The sequence below is a fragment of the Ursus americanus genome, chromosome 20, assembly GCF_024610735.1.
Source record: "Ursus americanus isolate L20-20 chromosome 20, mUrsAme1.1.p, whole genome shotgun sequence".
NCBI classification, from domain to species: domain Eukaryota; kingdom Metazoa; phylum Chordata; class Mammalia; order Carnivora; family Ursidae; genus Ursus; species Ursus americanus.
This window is the reverse complement of record NC_142146.1, coordinates 56,662,453-56,684,652: the sequence shown is the minus strand read 5'-3', so window position 1 is coordinate 56,684,652 and position 22,200 is coordinate 56,662,453.

Genomic DNA, 22,200 nt, shown 5'->3' with positions numbered 1-22,200 from the left:
TCTAGGTCCTAATAGCCTCTGGGCCCTTGGGATTCTTCCATGTTCACTAAAGTCAGGAGACTTTTTTATTGTAGCATATTCTCCTAGCATTGTCACTCTATAGAAAAGAAACCAAAAAAAGCCCTGTTTTAAGATACCAGTGCTCTATTAATGAAAATATTTCTTCATGCTTTGGTGAATGGCGTATTTTCAGGACATCTAATAATTAGGGAATGAGTGTTTGGATCCCACATGACATACCCACACTGCTCTGCCCATCTACCTCCCTCACTGAATTTCTTCCTAATATTATTTCAAGGACTTTGTGGTATCATAGAGAACAACACAGATTCATGGAGAGGAGCAAGAGACCTGTGACCTAATGTGTAAGTTCCAGTTCTGCTGCTTACTGTATCAATTCCCTACCTTCCTTTTCCCCACCTGTGTAATAAAGGATGATAATCCTATTTTCCCCATATAGATGTTGTAATAAATAAATGAATTAATCCATGTATAACAATTAACCCATGTTGTATTAACCCCTCAGACACAAGACGGATTCCCCCCCCCACACACATCTGGAATTTGGTTTGAATGTAAAGACTGATGATGTTAGTTACACAATTAGGAGGAAGAGATTACGCTTTGGGAGAACAGAAAAGGCTCCTAAGCAAGTCCATAAATGACTTGGGGGAGCAGAGTGGCAGTTGGTTTGGGGTTTTATGATTAGGCAATGAGGTTGCAATGAGAGTTCCCTCACATGACTAGGATTTACACGGTTTGAACATCCTGCCAGTGCCAAGGCGGGAGCATAGGGCTTTTTTTTTTTTTATCAGTATTCCCGCATGTAGGGCAGAGTGAAACTGGGAAAGGTGGTAATTGAAATCTGTCAACAGTCAAACATCAAAAACAAAGTCAGACTCTTGAGGATATTAGTATAATGAATTTAGGACTTTATGTAAGTACACCAGTATCAATAAATTTTCACCAGTATAAATGTTCTCCACAGCTTATTACTATATGATGATGTTAATAATAATAATAATAATAGCATTTATTAAGTACCTATTTGTCTCAGGTACTGTGTTCTTAAAGAAATTCAATAGAGTGGCACATATACAGACAGAGAAACCAAGGTTTAGAGAAATAAAACTGTTTGCCTGAACTAATAATACCTAAAAAAGTCAATGACAGAGATGAATGTGGAAGAAAGTGATCTGTCAGATTTCAAAGCTTCTAACCTTGTCCTTGTGACATGCTGTGTTTCTGGTGAGCACGGTGCACACTACAAAATTATGAAATTGTAATCCAGAAAAAAATAAAAAATTTGGCTAGGACAGTCAATAACTGAGATTAGTAAAGAGAACCAAAAGGTAATATTTCAATTTTCATTCAAGTTTGAATAAAAATAATAACTATTAACTAGGTCACAGTAATAATAATGATCACTTGGGTTGACATATTAAGAAATTTATATTTAAATCCTTACGTGTTGACTTAGAAATAGCTCTTATCACCGCCAGAGAGAAATTAATACATACATACGCAAACCTCCAACATCATATCAATTCTCTTACAGATGGTTATGTTTCAAATATTTAATATAAGTATCACATACTTAAGAGTGTTACATTTTTTTTCCTCTAGCAGTTATATTTGTCAAGATTCAGCTTTCTGCACTCTATGTAAGAAATTTAATCTAAAGTAAAATACATCAAATAAAAAACCATCCAAATGTATCTTATTTAAAATTAAATGTTCTTTTATTATAGGAAAAAAATCATAACCCTAAATTGTCAAAATTCTTCTTCTAAAATTGTTTAATATATTATAGTGGCAATGACATGCAACTAATAATAATGAAACTCCATAAAAGGGATCTCTGAATTCATGAATTGCCCAGCGGAATCTATCATTTTGATAGGATTCTAGGAACAGTTTCTAAAGTAATTTCACACTATGATGCGCAGTTTCTTACCAAGTTTGTAAATTGCCTTATAAGACAATATAATGAAGAAGGAAACATAAACAGCTAAATCATTTAAAAAGACTGAGAAGGTATTTCAGTCACTGCTTAACAACATATATGATTGTTGTTTAAATGTGACAAAGATGGAAATAAGCCCAACTGTGGGGTAAACTGATGGTATGAATTATGGACAATATGCTCTCTCTTTCTTTGTATTACAAATATTGAATGTATTATTTTGTATCTTAAAATTTCAAGTACAATTCTACAGAGATTTATCACTTTTTTGTGTGTGGGTCATGATTTGAACTAAGTTTTCATGCCTAAAAAATACATATAAAATAGTATTGATTTAATGTTATCAACATGTGACCTTAATCTGTTTTTCATTCTGCTTCAAATTATATTTAGCATTTTGAACAAAGGGGAACATATTAATTTATAAGCATTATTCTTTTTTATTCGTATCTTAATAATGAACCATATTTATGTCCAATTAGTTAACTGTTATAAACCCTCCAAAATACTATTTTATATAGAATATGAAAATACACACTATGGTCCTGCTGCATAAGGAGAAGAGCATTTACGGCTGATGGAAAACAGCTATTTTTATTCTGCCAGACGGGGTTCTTGACATTATTTTGAAAACTTATAAAACAAAAGTCTACGTATCTTTTAACATTTGCATATTATGAGGCTTTATTATGAGGCCTTACTTGATAAATTCACAGTCAATTATAAATTGAGGAAATATGTGAATAAGGACTGCAAAACAATTCAATAAAATACTCTGAAGTAATTTATTTTCTGGTTTACTACTATAAATTAATCTGAAGGGAAATTTTTGCTGAATAGTTTCTGCTGAGAAGTAAAAGAAGTATTACATTAAAAGAAATTAGGATATATATTCATTTACTTAGATACGAAAACCTTTAAGCAGATTAGAACAGATATTTACAAGAACAAATATTTGATTAGCTTCAATCATATTCATTGATTTAATATATGGAATCTTCAAGCTTTTACTCAAGCTATTTGGCTTATAGCAGATTTGATACAGTAATTATACTTTTAAAAGATAATTCTAATATACCAAGAGATTTGAGAAATTGAATAATTGCATCAGTAACTTCTTAAATAAAAGAGAGGAAACACAAACTAAACTTAAAGAGAGAATATTCTTAGCTACAGAAATACCTAGCTAAATTTAGGTTATAAGACATTTATATCTACCTTAATTTAGTTCAAAATTTTTGGTTTTTATTAGTTATGAATGGTAAGTAAAAATGTAGGAAAGAAGTAAAAAAGGTGGTGAGAAGATAAAGGTTCTAATTCTTTCTCTACACTACCAAGGATATCACAGAGGTAACTTATCTGGCTTTTCTGGACTTCATGTCCCCAATCTGTAAACTTGGTTTATTGAAGTAAATAAAATCTAAGTTCATTTTAGAGTTTAAATTTTGTAATTTAATTGCCCAACTATGAATTTTACAGAATCTTATTAATAACTTTCAAGGCTACTTTACTAAAGACCTGGATATATAGACTCTAAACGTTAAATAAATGTTTAATATTTCTATTTATTAAATTTTTAAAAAATAAACCAGTCTGGATAAAGAAAACAAATGAGACCTAAAAAAATCCTTTGGTTTGAAATGGGTTCCACGGTTCAGCAAATGTATTTTGCATGTTCTCTAGGAGAATGTATATAAGCAAAAGTTTGGCATGGGGTCAAAATAATGCAGCTCCTGTCCTTCATTGGTCCTTAATTATTTCATCCAGGAAACATTAAGTGTTTATCATTCACTGCTCATTGTGCTTGACTCTGAAGATAAAAGAGAAAAGTGAAGGAAAATATAATCAAGGTAAGAAATATGGTCACAGTGTCATTCTTGGGAATTGCAGTAAATCAGGGTTGGAGAACTTTGCCTAATAGATGAGCAAACTTCCTTCAGGTGTGGCTTAATATCATTTCAGGAAGATGTCTAAATCCTAACCCCCAGAACATGTGAATATATTATGTTACACAGCAAAAGCAAATTGGTTGCAGATGGAATGAAGGTTGCTAATCAAGTGACACTAAAAATAGTGAAATTATCCTGGACTATCTGGGTGGGCTGGATGTAATTAGAAGAGCCCTTGCAAATGGAATCAGGAGGCAGAGTTACAGTAAGAGTCAGAGTAATGCAATGTGACAAGACTTGGCCAACCACTGCTGGCTCTGAAAATGGAAGGGAGCTATGGATCAAGGAATACAGATGGCCTCTAGAACTGTAAAAAGCAAGTAAGAGATTCTTCCTTAGAGTCTTCAGAAGGAAAAAGGCCCTGCCAATTCTCTGATTTTTGCTTATTAGGACTCATTTCAGATTACTGATCTAGTCTAGAACTATAAAATAATAAACTTCGTTGTTTTTTTGCAAATGAGTTTTTGGTAATTTGTTACAATAGCTAAAGAAAACTGGTATTTTGTTACCAAACCTGGGATACTGAGAACAATGATATAAAACATATTTATATGGCTTTGGAATTGGGCAATGGGCAGCTGCTGGTCAAATTTCAAAGAGCATGAAAGAAAAGTCCCAGATTTTGTGGGGGTAGAGATGTCAAGGACTATTTTCTAGTGAGAACAGAGAAGGAAGTGAGGAAGATGGTAGAGAAAACATATATTGTCTTAGAAAATACTTAAATCATCATAAATCGACTGTTAGTAGAAATATGGACGTTAAAGGTGCTGCTGGTGAGAGATAAGATGGAATTGAGGAACACATGGTTGGAAATTGGAGGAAAGGAGATCCTTTTTATGTAGTGGCAGAATACTTAGCAGAATTGTGTCTTGTAGTTATGTGGAAAGAAGAACTTATGAATGATGAAACTGGATATTTAGCTGAGAAGACTTCATAGTGTTGTTGGTAAGCCTTGTTTCTTCTTTAGGTTCATGGTAAGTTTCCAGTGGAAAGAGATAAATTGAGAAAGAAATGTTAAACAAAGAGAAATAAGGCTTGATGAGTTGGGAAATTCTCATTTTACGCAGATTGTGTAAGAGTCTAAAATTAAGATAGTCACTGTCTGAAGAACATACTCTGTAGAAAAGTTCATTAATGTGGCTGCAAAATCCTTTGCTCATACCTTAGAAAAATAAAAGATAAGAATATTCAGTCACTGAAAAAGCTCTTTGAAACGATTAAGCATGTGACTAAGAGATCCTCTCAACTATCTCAGGAGAAGCCAAAATATAAATGGGATTATCTAGGAGCATAATGTCTAATGCAGAGAATTTCTGTGACAACATAAAAAGCTATGAGGTTCTTGAGAATGTTATATAAGCTAAAACACTTCCAATTTTAACTGAAAAGTATAGATAGGACACAATGAAAAAAAGGCTGTCAGACATTCAAAATCTACAGTCAAGAACATGCTGACTGGCACGCTTGGGTGGCTCAGTCCGTTAAGCATCCGCCTTCAGCTCCGGTCATGATCCCGGGGTCTTGGGATCCACCCCTGCAGTGGGCTCCCTGCTTCGCAGGGGGCCTGCTTCTCCCTCTCCCTCTGCCTGCCTCTTTCCCTGCTTGTACTCTCTCTCTGTCAAATAAATTAATAAAATCTTGGGAAAAAAAACCATGCGGATAAAACTACTCAGTTGCAAACACACACCACCTCTAATGAAAAAGGTAGGATAACTTTAAGGATGGAGCCCTTAGCTCACAGCTTGCAGCTGTAAGACACCAAGAGTCATCCTCTGGCTTAAAACTGGATGGAGTTTCCCTAGCTGGATTTCAAAATTACTTGGGACAGTTGACTCCTTTTTGCCTTCCACTTTCTTATTTTTGAATAAGGATGTTTATAATTGAACCCTACGCTTGTCCCACGATTGTATTTTAGAAGTAGGTAGCTTATTTCTTGTATTTTACAATCCACAGATGAAGAGAAATTTTGCCCCCAAATGGAGCAAGCATATCCATAGTCTCACCTATATTTGAGTTAGATGATGAAATTTGGGATTTGGGGGCTGACAAGTTTAGATGAAATTTGGGACTTAGAGTTGCTGCTGTAAAGGGATGAGATCTTTGGGGATGTTGGCAAGTGGTGAACATATTTTGCTTGTGGGAAAGATATGAATCTTTGGAGGCCAGAGGGCTGACCTTGCTAGACAGAATTATTGTCTCACAGAAATGTTCACACTCCACTCCTCAGAATCTGTAATGTGTGTTAGTTTACATGGCAAAAGGGAACTAAGGATGCATATGCAATCGAGGTTCTGATTAGCTGACCTTAAGATAGGAAAAGTATTCTGAACCAAGCTATCACTGCCGTTTCTAAAACCTGGAAAAGGCAAGGAAATACATTCTCATCTACAGCCTCTAGAAAAGAATGCAGCTCAGCTGATATTTTTATTTTAGCCTAATGAGACATATTTCTTATTTCTGCCCCCCCCCCCCCCCGATTTCCGTTGTTTTAAGCAGGGAGTTTGTGGTAACTTGTTACAAAGTCACAGAATTCTACATAACATTTTACCCCAACCAAATTTTTTCAGGAAGTTAAAACTACAGTCCTTTACTTTCTTAAATGAATTAAAGCTGAATTTATTATATTATGTTTAGTTGAAAAATCAAATTCATTCATTCACCATTATATACTTAGATAACAGCTCCTTTAGTTTTAGGTGTAAAATTCAATTAACATATTTTTCCTGTAGATCTTTCAGACATAAACCATAGAAACTATTAACCATACATCAATCATCTTAAATTTTAGTTAACTGGTTTACGGACTAGTTAGCTTCGTCTATCTGTGAAATGAGTTTCCACAGAAAAAACGTAAAAGGCTAATACTAGGAATGAACTAACCTTACTATTATTTTATGTTCAAGGAGATATCAAAAAGGTAAGACTAATAAAGCAGAGAAATAAAGAAGCAGAACATTTTTATAAGCTTACTGAGTTTTATAAATAGCACTAGGTTCCTTGTGTACTCTAAGTAAACATACTACATTCTACCAAAAGGAACTTGCAGCGTAAAGAAAATAGCAAATAAATAACCAACTCCATAAAATTCAAAAAGGACTATAATTACTGATAAAATAAACGTGTCAAGAAAGGGCTTTGGAGACACAAAGAAGTGAGGGATAACTATTTAGAATACAGAGATTTAGGAATTTATGCTAAGTTTACATAGGTCATTTAATTGCTATAATTACAGATATATAGGGAAGAACTCTATTTTTAATGAAATAGATTAAAAATGTTAATTTAAAAAATAGCTATCATTTGGAAGTATTAGATTATTCCTTAGATTTTAAAATAACAAATAGAATACCCTCCTCCATATGCCTTTTCTTAATCTTTTTGCATTTATTAACTGCTGCATATCTTTCAAGGTCCTATCAATTAAGTTTTCATCTCTGCTAGGAAGCTTTCCTACAACCTGGATAGCCATTGGAACACTCAATCAACCAATGAAATGCCCTTTCTGGGGCATGGCCTATGAACCCCATCATGGACTATCTTGCATAGGATTCATTGTTATACCTTAACCATTAATTTGAAAAGCTCAGGAACAAAATATGGCTAGAACAGTTCACTCAGGGACAGATGACAACAGTTCAACACTGGTGCTTATTTTTGGAACTCTGGAATACCTCATTGATGCTATCAGTGTCATCAATATCACCATCAACTGAAAGACTCATTTTGGTTTTAGCTGTCTATAGGTAACCAAGAATCAGAAGAATGGAGACATCAGGAGTTATACAGCTACACTGTACAGACCAACATCCATAACGTCTTTTCTCTTCTCTTACACACTAACATTCTCAAGCAATTGGGACTTCTGGATTTTATGTCTTGCCAAGAAGTAGATAGAGTCTGACCTTGGCACCCCCACTGTCTGAGATGTTAAAACACTACACTTACTTCTACCACTGTTTATGTTTTTCTGCTGATAAACTGAAGTCCAGCTAGCCTTCTGAGTGGGCTGCTTAGTCACTCATTGTTATTTGCTTGATACGAACTTTGGTTCTTACTCTAAAATGTTCTTTTATGTTAATTTCAGAAAGTTAAATAAAAATGATGTATATTTAGTTAAGTGTTTAATTTCTCCTGCTCCCAATCTTACATAATATTGATGGTACATGCTAAAGTAGATAGCATCATAAAACCGAGGAATAGAATGTAATGCAATATTTCAAATAATTAAAACAACACACTAATTCTTGTCATCAAAAGGCCTCCAATAACATTCACAGAGCATCTACTCTATATATCAAATGAATCCCTGAGGGAACCATGGCCATTGTTTAAGAGAAAGTGTTTTAAACACAATTGCTTTTTTCTATGAATGAATCATAAATGATACCTGACAGTCTATAATAAACATTAAGCTCTATACTGTTGAGTATGATTTTATCACATTTTGAAAGAATATTTGTCCCGAACATAGAACCCGTTTTTTTCCTTCTAATGGCTATTTTTGCTTGGAAGTTTAGAAATCACATTTCTTTAAGGAAATTTATTGTTTCATATTCCTTTTTTACACCATAATGCTTGATAGAAACTAAAATGTCAAGAATATTACAAAACTACCTCATACTTGCTTCAGCTCTACAGTTAGCTATTCACCTAATTATGATTATATGAGTCATAAATATCCTCCCTGTTTCTTATATAAACTCTTAAATGTGTAGTAAGGTAGGCAGCTTTGGCTTTAACAATGCAGGTTTATTCTGTGCCTGTGGATAAACACAGAACCTACCTACACCATGACCTATCATTTAATCCGCCTAATAGCATAGGTAGGGGCCCATTCTATTTTTACTATAAAAAACCATCAAAAGACATAACGTAGTTGTAATAATAACTGAGTCATTTTACTGTTTTCCTAAACATGTCTCTTGCCATTTGAAGATATAAAACATTAGTAGAAACAGACAATAGAAAGCAAAGTATAAGTACGTAGAACTGAATAACCAATATAATAAACAAGTAGATTCTACATGAAAATATTGTCATGTATAAGAATTTAGAAGGTGAGAGTAAAATTTAACATTTAAATAAAAATATTTTTAGCTGCTATGGATGTGCTGGTGGATGCGGTCAGCCCCTGGTATGTTTGTCTGAGAGGCTTGGCCACAACTGTTTCAGGTGTGCTGTGGTGGGTACACACACATGCACACATGCAAACACAATGGAATATTACTCAGCCATAAAAAAGAATGAAATCTTGCCATTAGCAACAACATGGATGGACCTAAAGGACATTATGCTAAGTGAAATAAGCCAGACAAATACCTTATGATTTCACTTATATGTGGAATCTAAAAAATAAAACCAATAAACAAAGAAACAAACAAACAAAAAACCAGAAACAGACTTATACTGGCAGACGCTTAACCGCTGTGCCACCCAGGCGCCCCTCAGCTACTTCTTTCATCTTCCCTAATCCTAGTAGCTATTAAACATCATTACAACCAGACAACTTGCTAACGCTTGTAAGGGGAGGTGTTTCTACTACTTCCTAAGCACAATTTGACAAATAAGATGAACAGAGAAATAAGGAAAGACATGACCAGTGACCATTTCTACTACAGTTCATCACTTCCTATATTTACTATTGTTTACCTTGTAGTGATTCTTAATTTAAGACATTGGTCTGACTGCTAAGTTAGATATTAGCTCTACACAGGAATACACATACATGATCTGCAACACACTAATTTCTTGTTGCAGCATGGTTTTGGAATGTGAAAGTAAACAGATATATTTTAAAGATTTTTGGACATGGATCCTAAACTCTTGATTATTCAATCTTGAGAACTGTAGAGAATTAAGTATAAATTTGGAAACTGTTAACAGTTTTAAGTTAGAGTCTCAGGGCGCCAAACATTGAATCAGTAATTACTAATTAATATATGTATCTTTTTTGTGTGAAAATGCTTCAACTTATTTTTTTCTACACATTTGTTCATTTTAAGAATACATAATTCTGCTGATTCTGAAGACCCCCACAATTGTCTTGAGACAACTCCTTCTGGCCTCACATCTTTGTTTCCCTGATTTGCTACTTCCCAAAGTATGAAACAGAAGGCTGAAACCAGTCAAGGAAGTGTGTACATAATTTGGATTGTGTACTGACCTTAAAAGGTGTCTAAAGTGGCTAAAATTGGAAAAATAAGTTGGTAGAGATGGGAGATATTCCAAGCAAAAGATACATCATCAGAGAAGAATCTTAAACAGTAATGAGTATGATCAGATGGGAGAACAGTAATCTATTTTGTTAATCAACACAGGATTTATGTTGAATACTCATGAAAATAATACAAAGATATGTATAATGCAAGATCAGGTTGATTTGAAATAGAACTTTAGATATGGTATGGAAAGAAAAAATATATAGAGGCTCCAAAAGGGAGTGGAGGTTATTGCTTGATGCACGGATGAAACTGAAAGCTAAGAGCAAATGTTAAGTCACTTTTCTAAAGTTCTGTAATTATTCTGTGCTGTACACCCTTCTGCCATCCTATCCCAAGGGAAGAATAGCGATATAGTAAGAACACAGGCTCTATTAAGCAATCCAGATTTGAATATTTCTTCCAACACTGGAGATTTTTTTTTAATTTTGGAAGGCTAATTTGTTGATTCATAATTTCCTCAGTAAAACAGGATAATGTTATCTATTCTTATGATTGTATTGGGATTAAACTAATTAATATAAAATTACCTATTCAAAGATAGGTATGTAAAGACTTCCATGATGATAAGTTGTTGTCTTTCTTGAGACTTAGATATTCTGCTAAGTTTTGTCATAATATCCTAAACTTTATTTAGACCTTTGGGTTTTCCACAAAAGCATTCATTTACTCATTCGTGCATTCATTTCAATCTCAATAGATGAATTAATATACAATATATGGCATCTCACTTTAATAGGGTCCAGTAATAGAAATATTTATGATAGTAAGGAAAGAAATAATTTATTGTAGTGTGTGTTACTTTTTGTGATTTGCATTTGTTTATTCATATATGCATCTATGAACACAGATCTATTTCTATCATCTATCTTATCATCTTTGTAAAGTTTGTGTTACTTTCGATAATTTTTTTCCTTAAATTGGATATTGAAATTAGAAAACTTTAAAATCTTAAAGGTTTTAAAGGCAGGGTACATGCTATTTATCTTGGAATCTTTGGCATTTACCTAGTTGGTTCTCAGTTAAACAAAACAAAACAAAACAAAAACAGCTGTTGAATAAATGAATGACTACATGAATGAAATAATAGTTTGGTTGTCTGGCCCTGAATGGTTAGACTTAATAAGTATGGATAAACCAAAGCAGGAAAGTAAAAGAAATACAAAGTTTAGAACTGCTAACCTTTATGTGCATTCACTATACTGTTTATTTTTTCAAATAAATGAACTTAATGTCATGTAACACTAAGATTGAAGATGATATATGAAAATAAGTATGAACATGTTAAAGTTCTGCGTTTGTTCACAATGTCTGTTATAGTCAAATAAAAGTTGGTTCTTGGTTATTTTAAAAATCAAATTCATTCAGGCTGCCTGCTACTCTGGCACTAACGTGGGCAAGAAGCTCTTCTTAATGACCTACCACATTAGATGACTGCCCATGTTCAAAGACAAAAGGTGCAGCACAGACCTGATGATGGGATACCCCTAGCTAATCAGGCTGCAGATACTCCAGTGTGATCGCTCAGGTACATGGTGGTGCATTCTTTTTCTTTATTACCTAGTTTACTCTTGATTGCAGATCAAACACCTTCCCAGTTAGTCCATATTTTTCTGGTAGATCAACAGAAAAAAAACAAAACAGGATATACTGATCTTACTTCCTTTTTAAAGGTGCATGTTCAAAAGTCATACCAGAACCTAAATTTAAATCCACAGTACAAAAATTCATTAGAACTGCAAGTTTTAGTATATCCAAATCTATTTTGTGACTCAGCCTCAGCTGATGTGGTAGTAGAGACAGTGGCAGTTTCAAAGGGCCCAGTGCCCTGTAGCCTGTGGTCCTGATGGGGAGAGATCAATATTACAAAGGGCACTGAGGTATTAATTGTGTGGGCACCAGTGGCCTCAGGTGTCCTGCTATCTGGGCGTACAATTCTCATATGATGCAAGCTTAGAGATGCTAGTTCTAAGGGGGAGCCTGAAGAAAATATGTTTTAGATTTTGATCTTGAGAGTCAAAGGCCATGTCTCAAGCAGGTGTCTAGGTGAGCACTATCTTCTTTTCCATTATTTGGAAGTTTCAAATATACTTATAACTCTCCAAATAATTTGTTAAGGCCCAAACCCTATGGAATACCAGATACATACACATGATCTCCATATTTACATGTCTCTAAATATCTGAAATTTAATTTCTCCAGAACTGAGCTCTGCTTTCTAAATCTAACATTGTATCTGCCCCTCCATCCATGTTCCTCATGCCAACAAATGGCTTCTCTACGCATACTATTGTTTAAACCGAATGCCTGGATATTGGAGATGGGTGAGGAAGAGGAATTGTCAAGGATGAGTACCAATCACTAAATGTTGTCAATTTTATCTACAAAATATATCTCTGTTATTTGATCCTTCTCCATGGCCTTTGTTCCACCTCTTAAAAACCACGCTTCTCTTCTGGCCTCTGGCTTTCTTGCTAATCTATCTAGTCCCTTTTTTGCCTTCACATGACCACCATCTCCAATCTATTTTACTTATACTGGTGTTTCCAAAGCTAAATCACATCATGCCACTTATATAGTTAGATTCTTTCAACTAGTTCTTATTGCTCTTATCTTAAGGTCCAAATCCCTAACTAAACATGGAAGAAATAAGGAAAGAGGAGAAAAAAGAATGGAAGGAGGGAGAGAAGGAGAAAGGGCATACATGATTTTGACTTTAGTGACCAAAATAATACCATCTTTTGTTCATCTCACTTGTGCTCATTACGTTTAAGCCACATTCGTTTTATCTAATTTCTTCTGGCCCTCAACTGCGTTGTTTTCTAGATTTAGAATGCTCTTCATTACCCTTCTCTTCCATTGGATTACTTTTGTACCCTCAGAATAGTGAGCTCCCTTAGAAAGAACTAGTTGCTTCCCAAATCTTATTCCTTTACGTGATGTTAAAGTACCATGCATACTTTTCTTTAATGGTACTTATCACAATGATATTTTATGTCAAGTGCATGATTATTTGCTTCAGTTTGTTTCTCACACAAGACTGTAATCTATATGACGACAGGACATCGTATGTTTACCTTTCTTTCTTCCAAATTTTTACTGATGCCTCACACATAGGAGACTTTGAATATATATGATCATTGCCTGGTTTAGTAAAAATGCCAGTGAGGAAGTGAGGGGGAGGGAGGGGAAATTGGAGAAAGGTGGTGAAAAGATGCAAACTTCCAGTTACAAATTCAGTAAGTACTAGGGATGTAATGTACAGCATGACTATAGCCAACACTGCTGTATGATACCTAGAAAAGTTGTTAGGAGAGTAAATCCGGAGAGTTCTCATTGCAAAGACAACATTTTTTTCTTTTCCTTTTTTTTTTTAAAATTTCTTTTCTTTTTATTGTATCCATATAAGACAGATGTTAGCTGAGCCTACTGTAGTAATCATTTCACAAACTTATACAATGACGTAATGTCAATTGTTTCCTAATAAAACAGGAAAAAATAGAATTTTCTTGTATGGAAAAAAAAGATACTAGTGAATGGAATCACAGTGATTGGCAGCAATGAGGTGAAAAATTACACTTAAAAATAATGGTGGTAAAAGTGGCAGGGGAGAGAATTACAGACCCAAGTTTATTTTTCTATCAATAAGCTAAGAGACAGATATCAAATGCTGGTATCCTTTATTACACAGCAAAGTCCCTCAAACAATTATTAGGGAATGACTGAACATACTACAGAAGTCTAAACTTGAGAGACAGATTAAGCAATGAATATCCCTTAAAGAAAAATCTAAATGCCAAAATAATGTGCGAAATAATATATCTTTTAACAGTGGTCCTCAAATTCTGGTCCCTATACCAACTGAATCAGAATCATCCATGATGCTTGCTAAAATGTGGATATCTGTGTCCCTGCACAAACTTATTTGATGTGACTCTCAAGGAGAGGGAAGCAAACACATTTTTTAGAGGAAGTACTGCGAATGATTCTTATGTTTCAATGCTTGAGAAAAGAGCAATTGTTTGCAGTGGTTGAGAATTGACCAATTAGAAAATGTCTGTGTAGCTAACATGTAATTTTTAGTTAATGAAAACTTGAATACTCACTACTTATCCCACAAAAGACTGGAAACGACATCGACTGACAAAAAAGAAAGTATTGAAGCTCCTTTAGAGAATGCTGTCATGTCATACGTGAGAGTACTGTGGTAGAAAGGAGACTATGAAATATTGATAGACTATTGACTAGAGGTGGAGAGGAAGGTAAAAGCAAATTATCTGAAAGCACAGAGAACCTGCCTGTCTCCATGTCATGGAAAAGAGCTTCAGTATTAACATCAATGAGTAATAAACTGAAATGCCTTTTTCTTTTTATCATATCAGAATTGTATTCATTTCAGTTGCAGAGAGACAACAGTTTTTTTCCCTTTCGTAATTATATTTTCTAGAAAGCAAGAAAAGCGCACTTCAGCAAGGCGATTTGAAATGTAGATCTTGTGATCATTAAAGGCGGTGGTACTGTGGCTGCTTTCATGAAACAGTCCAATGGTTGAGCTGATTTGGAGTTCTCTTGGTTTAGATTTAATTTCCAAATTATTAACAAGTTTCACCTGTCCAAATATTGTTCAAAATAAAAAATATGTTGGTAAAACTTAAACATTTCCATTTTAGGCTCCTGCTTTTAGTAGCTGAGACTTGCTGGAGAAAATTACACTGCAATGAAAACTGGTGATGTGACAAATTTTTGCTTTCTGACTTAAAGTAGAATCCTAGATTGATCACCAATCTGTTTTCATGACATTACACCTCAAAAAATAAAACCAAGAGCATTATCTACAATAACCAAATTAAGGAAACAGCCCAAGTGTCCATCGACTGACGAATGGATAAGGAAGTACACACACACACACGAATGGAATTATTACTCAGCCATAAAAAAAGAATAAAATCTTGCCATTTGCAATGACGTAGATGGAGCTAGAGTATTATGCTAAGTGAATAAGTCAGAGAAAGACAAACACCATATGATTTCACTTACATGTGGAATTTAAGAAATAAAACAAACAAGCAAAGGAAAAAGACAGAGAAAGAGGCAAACCGAGAAACAGATTCTTAACTCTAGAGAATAAACGGAGGGTTAGCGGATGGGAGTTAGGAATGGGTAAAATAGGGGATGGGGATTAAGGAGGGCACTTATTGTGATGTGCACTTGGTATGTATGGAAGTGCTGAGCCACTATATTGTATACATGAAACCAGTACTATGCTGTATGTTAACTGATTGGAATTTAAATAAAAAACTTAAAAGAAAATTGTCCACACGTGTTTTTTAACTAGGACCAGGTGCAGCATGCTGGTCTTGACTAGAGAGACTTGACAGGATGCTAATTACAAACAGTGTGCTCTGTCAAAGTCTTGTTCCAACAAATAATACTAATTGAGGAGTCAAAAAATTTGGAAGCAGCACTTTCCCAGTTTATATGTTGAATCTTCCCTCAAGAGCCACCATCAGTCCGCCTAGGCTGTAGATAAAATTTAAACTAAAATCTTTCTAAGCAGTGACACTCAAACAATATTTTTGATACAGCAGACATTTTTAACACAACATTTCCTATAAATGCTGGGCTTCCTGATTTCTAAGTTTCTAAAAAGAAACTGAGGTAAAACAGACATCTTGACTATTTTGGAGGATCTTTTTGAATGTTTTATGACTGTCTGCCTGTTTCAATATTGGTGAAAGGATAAATAATAAATTGACATCAAAAAATTAAAAATAAAAACAAGATATATCAGAAAATAAACAAAAAAGATGTGTATTCATGTCCACAGTACTCTTTGTGAAAGTTCTTGTATCCACTTCCCCTAACCCAAAGAATTTCTCTTTTTCTTTCTAGATCAAGTTCAAATATTATGTGTTCGATTAAATTTATCTTATCTTGACTCTCCCAATCCTCTCTCTCCTTTAAAGCCATAATTGAACTTTTTTCTACGTGTGTTCATAACATATTCTAGATGTTTCTGCTTATACTTCAACTTCATATCTTTAAGTGAGAGCATATAATGTTTCTTACTAGTCTTTGAGATCTCAAGATCAGGAGCATTGAATGAGTCATGTTTCTGTCTCCTGGCCTTATGTTGTGAAACCCAGACAGTTTAGTATCTGGCTCTGTATTTTGATGGAATAGGGATTAAGTAAATGTTCCAAACATACATGAAATATTCAATATGAGTGCACCAGGGCATGTTTAAGTAATGTTATAATTGTAAAGAAAATAAAATTGGGTGAGATTAAACAATTATAGAGACAGCCTGGGTACTTAATTATGTTTATACTTTACTCTCCTATCTCCTATAATTTTCTGATTTAAGATATTCTGATATCTATGCTAAAGTTTTAATAAAGGAGTGCTATATTTAATCAGGCAATTTTCTGGTATATCTCTAAATTGAGTATTAACTTAATAGAAAAAAATTATTATTTGGCAGGTAATTATCTCCTAAAGTTCATTTCATAAAATAGTCCAAGATGCATTCCTGGTAGATGCAAGTCTTCTTAAAATTTCTTTACAATAGAATTTGAAATAAATTTATGAAGTAAATTGACATTTTCACCATAATTTGAATTGTGTTTTGTACTATCTTGTTTGGAGGTTAATTGTGAATATAATGAAATTATAATAATAACTTGCATGAAAATTTCAATAAGCAGAAAATATAGGTCAAAAGATGTGTGGCAGGATGCCCAGTGTTTAAAGAATCAAAGATTGTGATTTACTTACTAAAATTATAAGCCAAAACCAGGATCACATCATTGATTTTTAAAAAGCAAATCTGCATTCTAGGTTATCCATTACTTCTTACCACTTAAAGTCACTATCATGAGAACAACAGAATTAAAAAGAAGTGAAATGACTGAGCATACTGTCTTTGACTCCAAACAAATTAAATATATTAAAAACATACATATAATTTTCCCTAACTTATGATATTTATATGATCTATTCTTTAAAATATGTGTCCATGACACACAGACACACACACATATACACATTAGGTATACATAGACTCAATAACACATAATAATATATTTCATTAGCTTTGGTTATGTAAACTACCTATCTCTTTGATCATTTTCTTGGCCTTTCTCTGAATTGTTTCAAGAAATAACTCCTGGGGTGCCTGGGTGGCACAGCGGTTAAGCGTCTGCCTTCGGCTCAGGGTGTGATCCCGGCGTTATGGGATCAAGCCCCACATCAGGCTCCTCCGCTAGGAGCCTGCTTCTTCCTCTCCCACTCCCCCTGCTTGTGTTCCCTCTCCCGCTGGCTGTCTCTATCTCTGTCCAATAAATAAATAAAATCTTTAAAAAAATAATAATAATAACTCCTATTCAGTTCTTCAGTTTCATGCCTTTTTTCCCTTGATAAAATCCAAATTCTACTACTGTGAGTTTCCTGAGATAGATAATTCTCTTGTCTAGCACTTGAGTCAGTCTTAGTTTTACCATTGCCGATACAGTGGTTTTACGTACAGACAAATGTCACAGAATGAAAGAACAGTATTTTTAAAGGAAAAGTAGTGGGGGAAAAAAGGGAAAGATAACTATGAGCAAAAGAATGTCCAGAGTAGAGTCATAGCTGTCACTGGACAAAAGGGAAAAATATTTTGCTTTGATTCATGGATAAAAGGGAACCAGAGGAGAGTGACATAATCATAATATTCAGCTAGAAATAACTTGCAAACTCCTTTTTAGACAACTGATTTGGAGAGAGACCAGGGGATGGGATTAGTGTACATACAGAATAATTTACCAAGGTCTGGATTACTTTGTGTAATGGAAGAAAATAACGATTGGCTAGATTTTAATGAGGGAAGAGAGTCCACAGTACCAGTGCACGCACATTACCAAGTAACACATCTTTTTTGCCTTGGCCCTCGGCCAGTCACTCTTATGATTCTGAATCCATGCTGAATTGGGTGTTTGGAGGAACTCTTGAAATAGATTTTTGAATATAACTTAGGAATATGACAAAGAAGAATGTGTTTGGAAGCACACATTAGAAAGACACTTTCCAAGCACTGGGGAAAAATAATTTCAGCAAAACACACTTGTGAAGTTATACTGAAGGAATGTTGGACATACTAATATAGGTATAAAACTGTCAAACTACTCTAAGCAATTTTTAAGCTGTGTTTATTTTCTATATTCACAGCACTCTAAAGGCTTTTCCTAATTTCAACCTCCCCATGTCACCTTTGTTATTTTTTTTTTATAACAGTTACCATTATGGAGATATTTTGTTTACCAGTATAACTCAAACACATACAAAAAAAATTACTTGGGATATGATATTGCTTTATAAATATTGTTGAACACATGAATAGTTTTTACCAATAACTTTTATATTAGAATTATACCTGCTAAAATATAAAGTATTTTTTGTGTCTTGTCACCATAGTAAACCTTTGCTGACACTTGAACCCAATTGTAACAATTATTCTAAATTATATCTTAATCAATGAAGCAAAGGAATCAATGAAAAGCAGTTCAATTGTCTCTTAAATTTATACATTTCACATTAATAACATATATTCTTTAATTTCATCAGGGTTATTATGTGGTTAGTATTTAAGCAAGGGACCCTCAATCCATTAGCGGCCTTACTTTCTAGATAACCTAATGCACATCCTATCCCCTTAAGTGAATCATCCAAAAATACCTGGATCTCTCAGGTAGTTGCCTCCCTCAGAGGCGAAATTGACTGAGGAAAACAAACACAAAAACCATGTACACAACATTAAAAGAAACCATCAAGAGCGTCCAAGGAAAATCAGTGCATTCCTTTGTTATAAAATATTAAGAAACCTCAAAATTACAAGATATACAAGAAAACAAAAGAAAAGAAAGAAAGAAAGAGAGAAATTAATGCCAGAGGAAAATAGATAACTGAGAAAAAAAGACTATAATTCAAAAAATAAATAAAATTCTTACTCTGAAAGTTTAATTTTCCGAGTACATAACAAAATGGACAATGTAAAGGTTTAGTAGTTACCCATCATTTATTAATTATTTCAGTCATTCAGTTTTAATGATTAATAGTTAAAATAAGATTTGCTTAAATATTAATACAAACACTCAATCTTTGATTTTTATTAGTTTTACTACATTAATAGTACAACTAATAACTTTTCAAAATCTTTTTAATATTGTATATCAAGCTATACTTCATGTTACTTTAAAAGAGATTTACTAGAGTTGAAATATTTAATATTGAATGAAGTCGGCATCAATCATCAAAGAGATGACTTAGTAATCCAAAAGGTGTTTAGAAGGTAAGAAATCACAGCAATGAATTTAAGTTCTTAAGAACAGACATAAAAATGATGCTTATGTAAGAGTATGGGCAAAAATAAGAAGCCATGAATACTATCTAATGACTGAGATTGGCCAGTAATTTGGTACGGCAAGTATTTAGAATTCCTGAAACTTTAAAATGCTTTGTACCTTATTCTTGGATTACCACAACTGGATACTAATCCATCTTGTGACTACTCCTTTGTCTAACACGCAATGTCCATATTCATTTTCAAGCTTATTTACCACGACTCATAGTCAACAAATTCATTATTTATTAATCATCTATAATATGCAATAGAGAAAAAAGAGTGTGATATGGTATTGGGAAATGTAGAGTCGAGTGTTTGATATAGAAATGAATTATGACATTTTTGTACAACCCCTAGTGCCTCATTAATGGCTATGTTTAGAGTGTTATTAGAACTACTAGGAAGAGCCTTTCTCAGACTCAAAGAGTTCCATAAAGCTTCAGACAATAGCTAAGACCTGAGATGATTCCTGATTAGTGATTATGTTTTATCTAGTTTAGGATCTATTTGGTGGGGGCAGGAGGGCATATTCAGAGGAACTAACTGGTAAGAGGAAGAGAGATGAGTGAAGAATGAGAAATTTAGAGAAATGTCTTTACACAAATTTCATGCAGGAGCATAAAATGTTTCTGAGATTGTGATGGAAGTGAGAGGGACTGGGAGGAATTAAAGCTGAATGTCCAGGGTAAGGAAGAAAAGAAAGTTCACGGAAGGACTTTGTATGTTGTATCAGTTTTATAGCAGTTCAAGATAGCAGTTTGTCCTGAGGGCAACTGAGAGGCTATTAAATAATTTTAAGGACATAGTAATATTTAAATAATATTAAAAATATAATGTGAATATATAATCAAGAAACTTCGAAAGAAACTACACTTAAAGGATTACCAGTTATGAGACTCTTAACATAAATCAAATGAGAGATAAAATCAGATAGAATGAAGATAGTGGCAGTGAAATGGAAAACAAAAACAAAAACAAAAGACTTTATGAGTGTCAAAGAAGAAAAATCAGTGGGCCCTAATGGTTGATTTAGTACAAGGCAAGGGTAGAGGTGGTAGTGGTGACTAGATAACAAATTAAGACTGAAACACCTGTTCTGGCAAAACTGGTCACCAAGGCAAATAGGAGGGGCACAAAGTTTACCACATACGTGACTAAACATTGGTCCCAGGCAGAGGAGGACATCTACAGAGAGCCCCGTCCATATCGTCTGATCCAAATGAACACGAGCTGAACAAACACTTACTGCTAAACGCTGCTGAGTTCTCTTGGAGTTTGTTATGCAGAGATAACTGATACAACGTTTGGGAGAATTTTTTTCCACCTTAAAACAAAATGCCACATAAAAATGGCAGTGTCTCACGTTTTTAAGCAATATCTAAGGTTTCTCCCTGAAACAAGAGAATATGTTTCCTTGAATACCTCACCTTTCAAAGTCTGCTTTTTAGACAGTATCTCTGTCTAGATGTTCTTTTATGCAGAAAATTTAAAAGTTTCCTCTTTAAGTGCTATCTTAATCCTACAAAGCTCAATATTCCTGTCACATACTCAACTATGGGAGGTGTATAAGTGGGTCAAATGAAAGGGAAAAAAACAAAACAAAACAAAACAAAACAGTACTATGTTTAGACATCCAGCATCCAGCCAGTTGTATAAAAAAAGGAATATTGAACTAAATCATAAGGATCTCCTGCTCAAAATCACATGAATATGTCTATAAACAACATGGAGTCCCTTGGGACACCATACTTTGAGACTTATTATACAAAGTGACGGGAAATAGATTTTTACAAGAAAAACAATTAAGAAAAAAAAGAAGTCTAAATTTACATCATGTTGTTACTTTTCCTTTTCTTCATAAAAACTCATGTGAAGCATACTGATATGGATTTAAGCACACAATAATTGTCAGCAAATAATCACTGCATGTTTGAGAATACCAAAAAAAAAAAAAAAAAGAAAAGTCACATCAAGGTAAAATATGTAAAAAATATTACATTAAATAAAAAACAAAAAATCAGTAATGGAAAAAATATAAATGTCAAGGATAAAAGTGAGTAGTGCCATTGTTATTCGTTTAGTTTATTGTAGAGAGATAATGCATTTTAAACTGTCCATGATATATAATTGTAGCTGGAATAGTTATGTAATTAAGATGGCTTGCTGCCTTCTATTATAATCCCCACCCACTAGAGAGATGACAGATGGGTAATTTTAAGCTTTTAGCTGCAGAGAGGGAATGGGCTTATTGCTTCATCTGTCAGGTAAGGCATTTTGCAGTCATCTTCAACTTCATTAAAGCTTCCCCATCTTAGAAGAAATACATTTCAATATGGAAAATAGGTTGTTTGGGGATATTTATGCTTCACCTCTCTCATTGCTTCAGCTGTCCTATGTCAAATTTGTACTCAGAACTCTTCTACAAAGTCAATGATAAATTTGGCAGTATTCCTGCAACCCACAGAAACAAGATAATTAGGCCTGGAACTTCAATCAGCTTTCCATATCTAAACATTTTCTTTTCTTCCAGGCTGACCCTAAACAAAACACAAAGTAATGTTTTTACCCTCTTTCTCCTTTCATTAACTGACAATAAAACTTCTCTTCTCTGATAGTATATCATTTACTGGTTGATTGTACTACAAGTTTAGGACCAGTACACTGGGCACTGAATGCACTGATAAT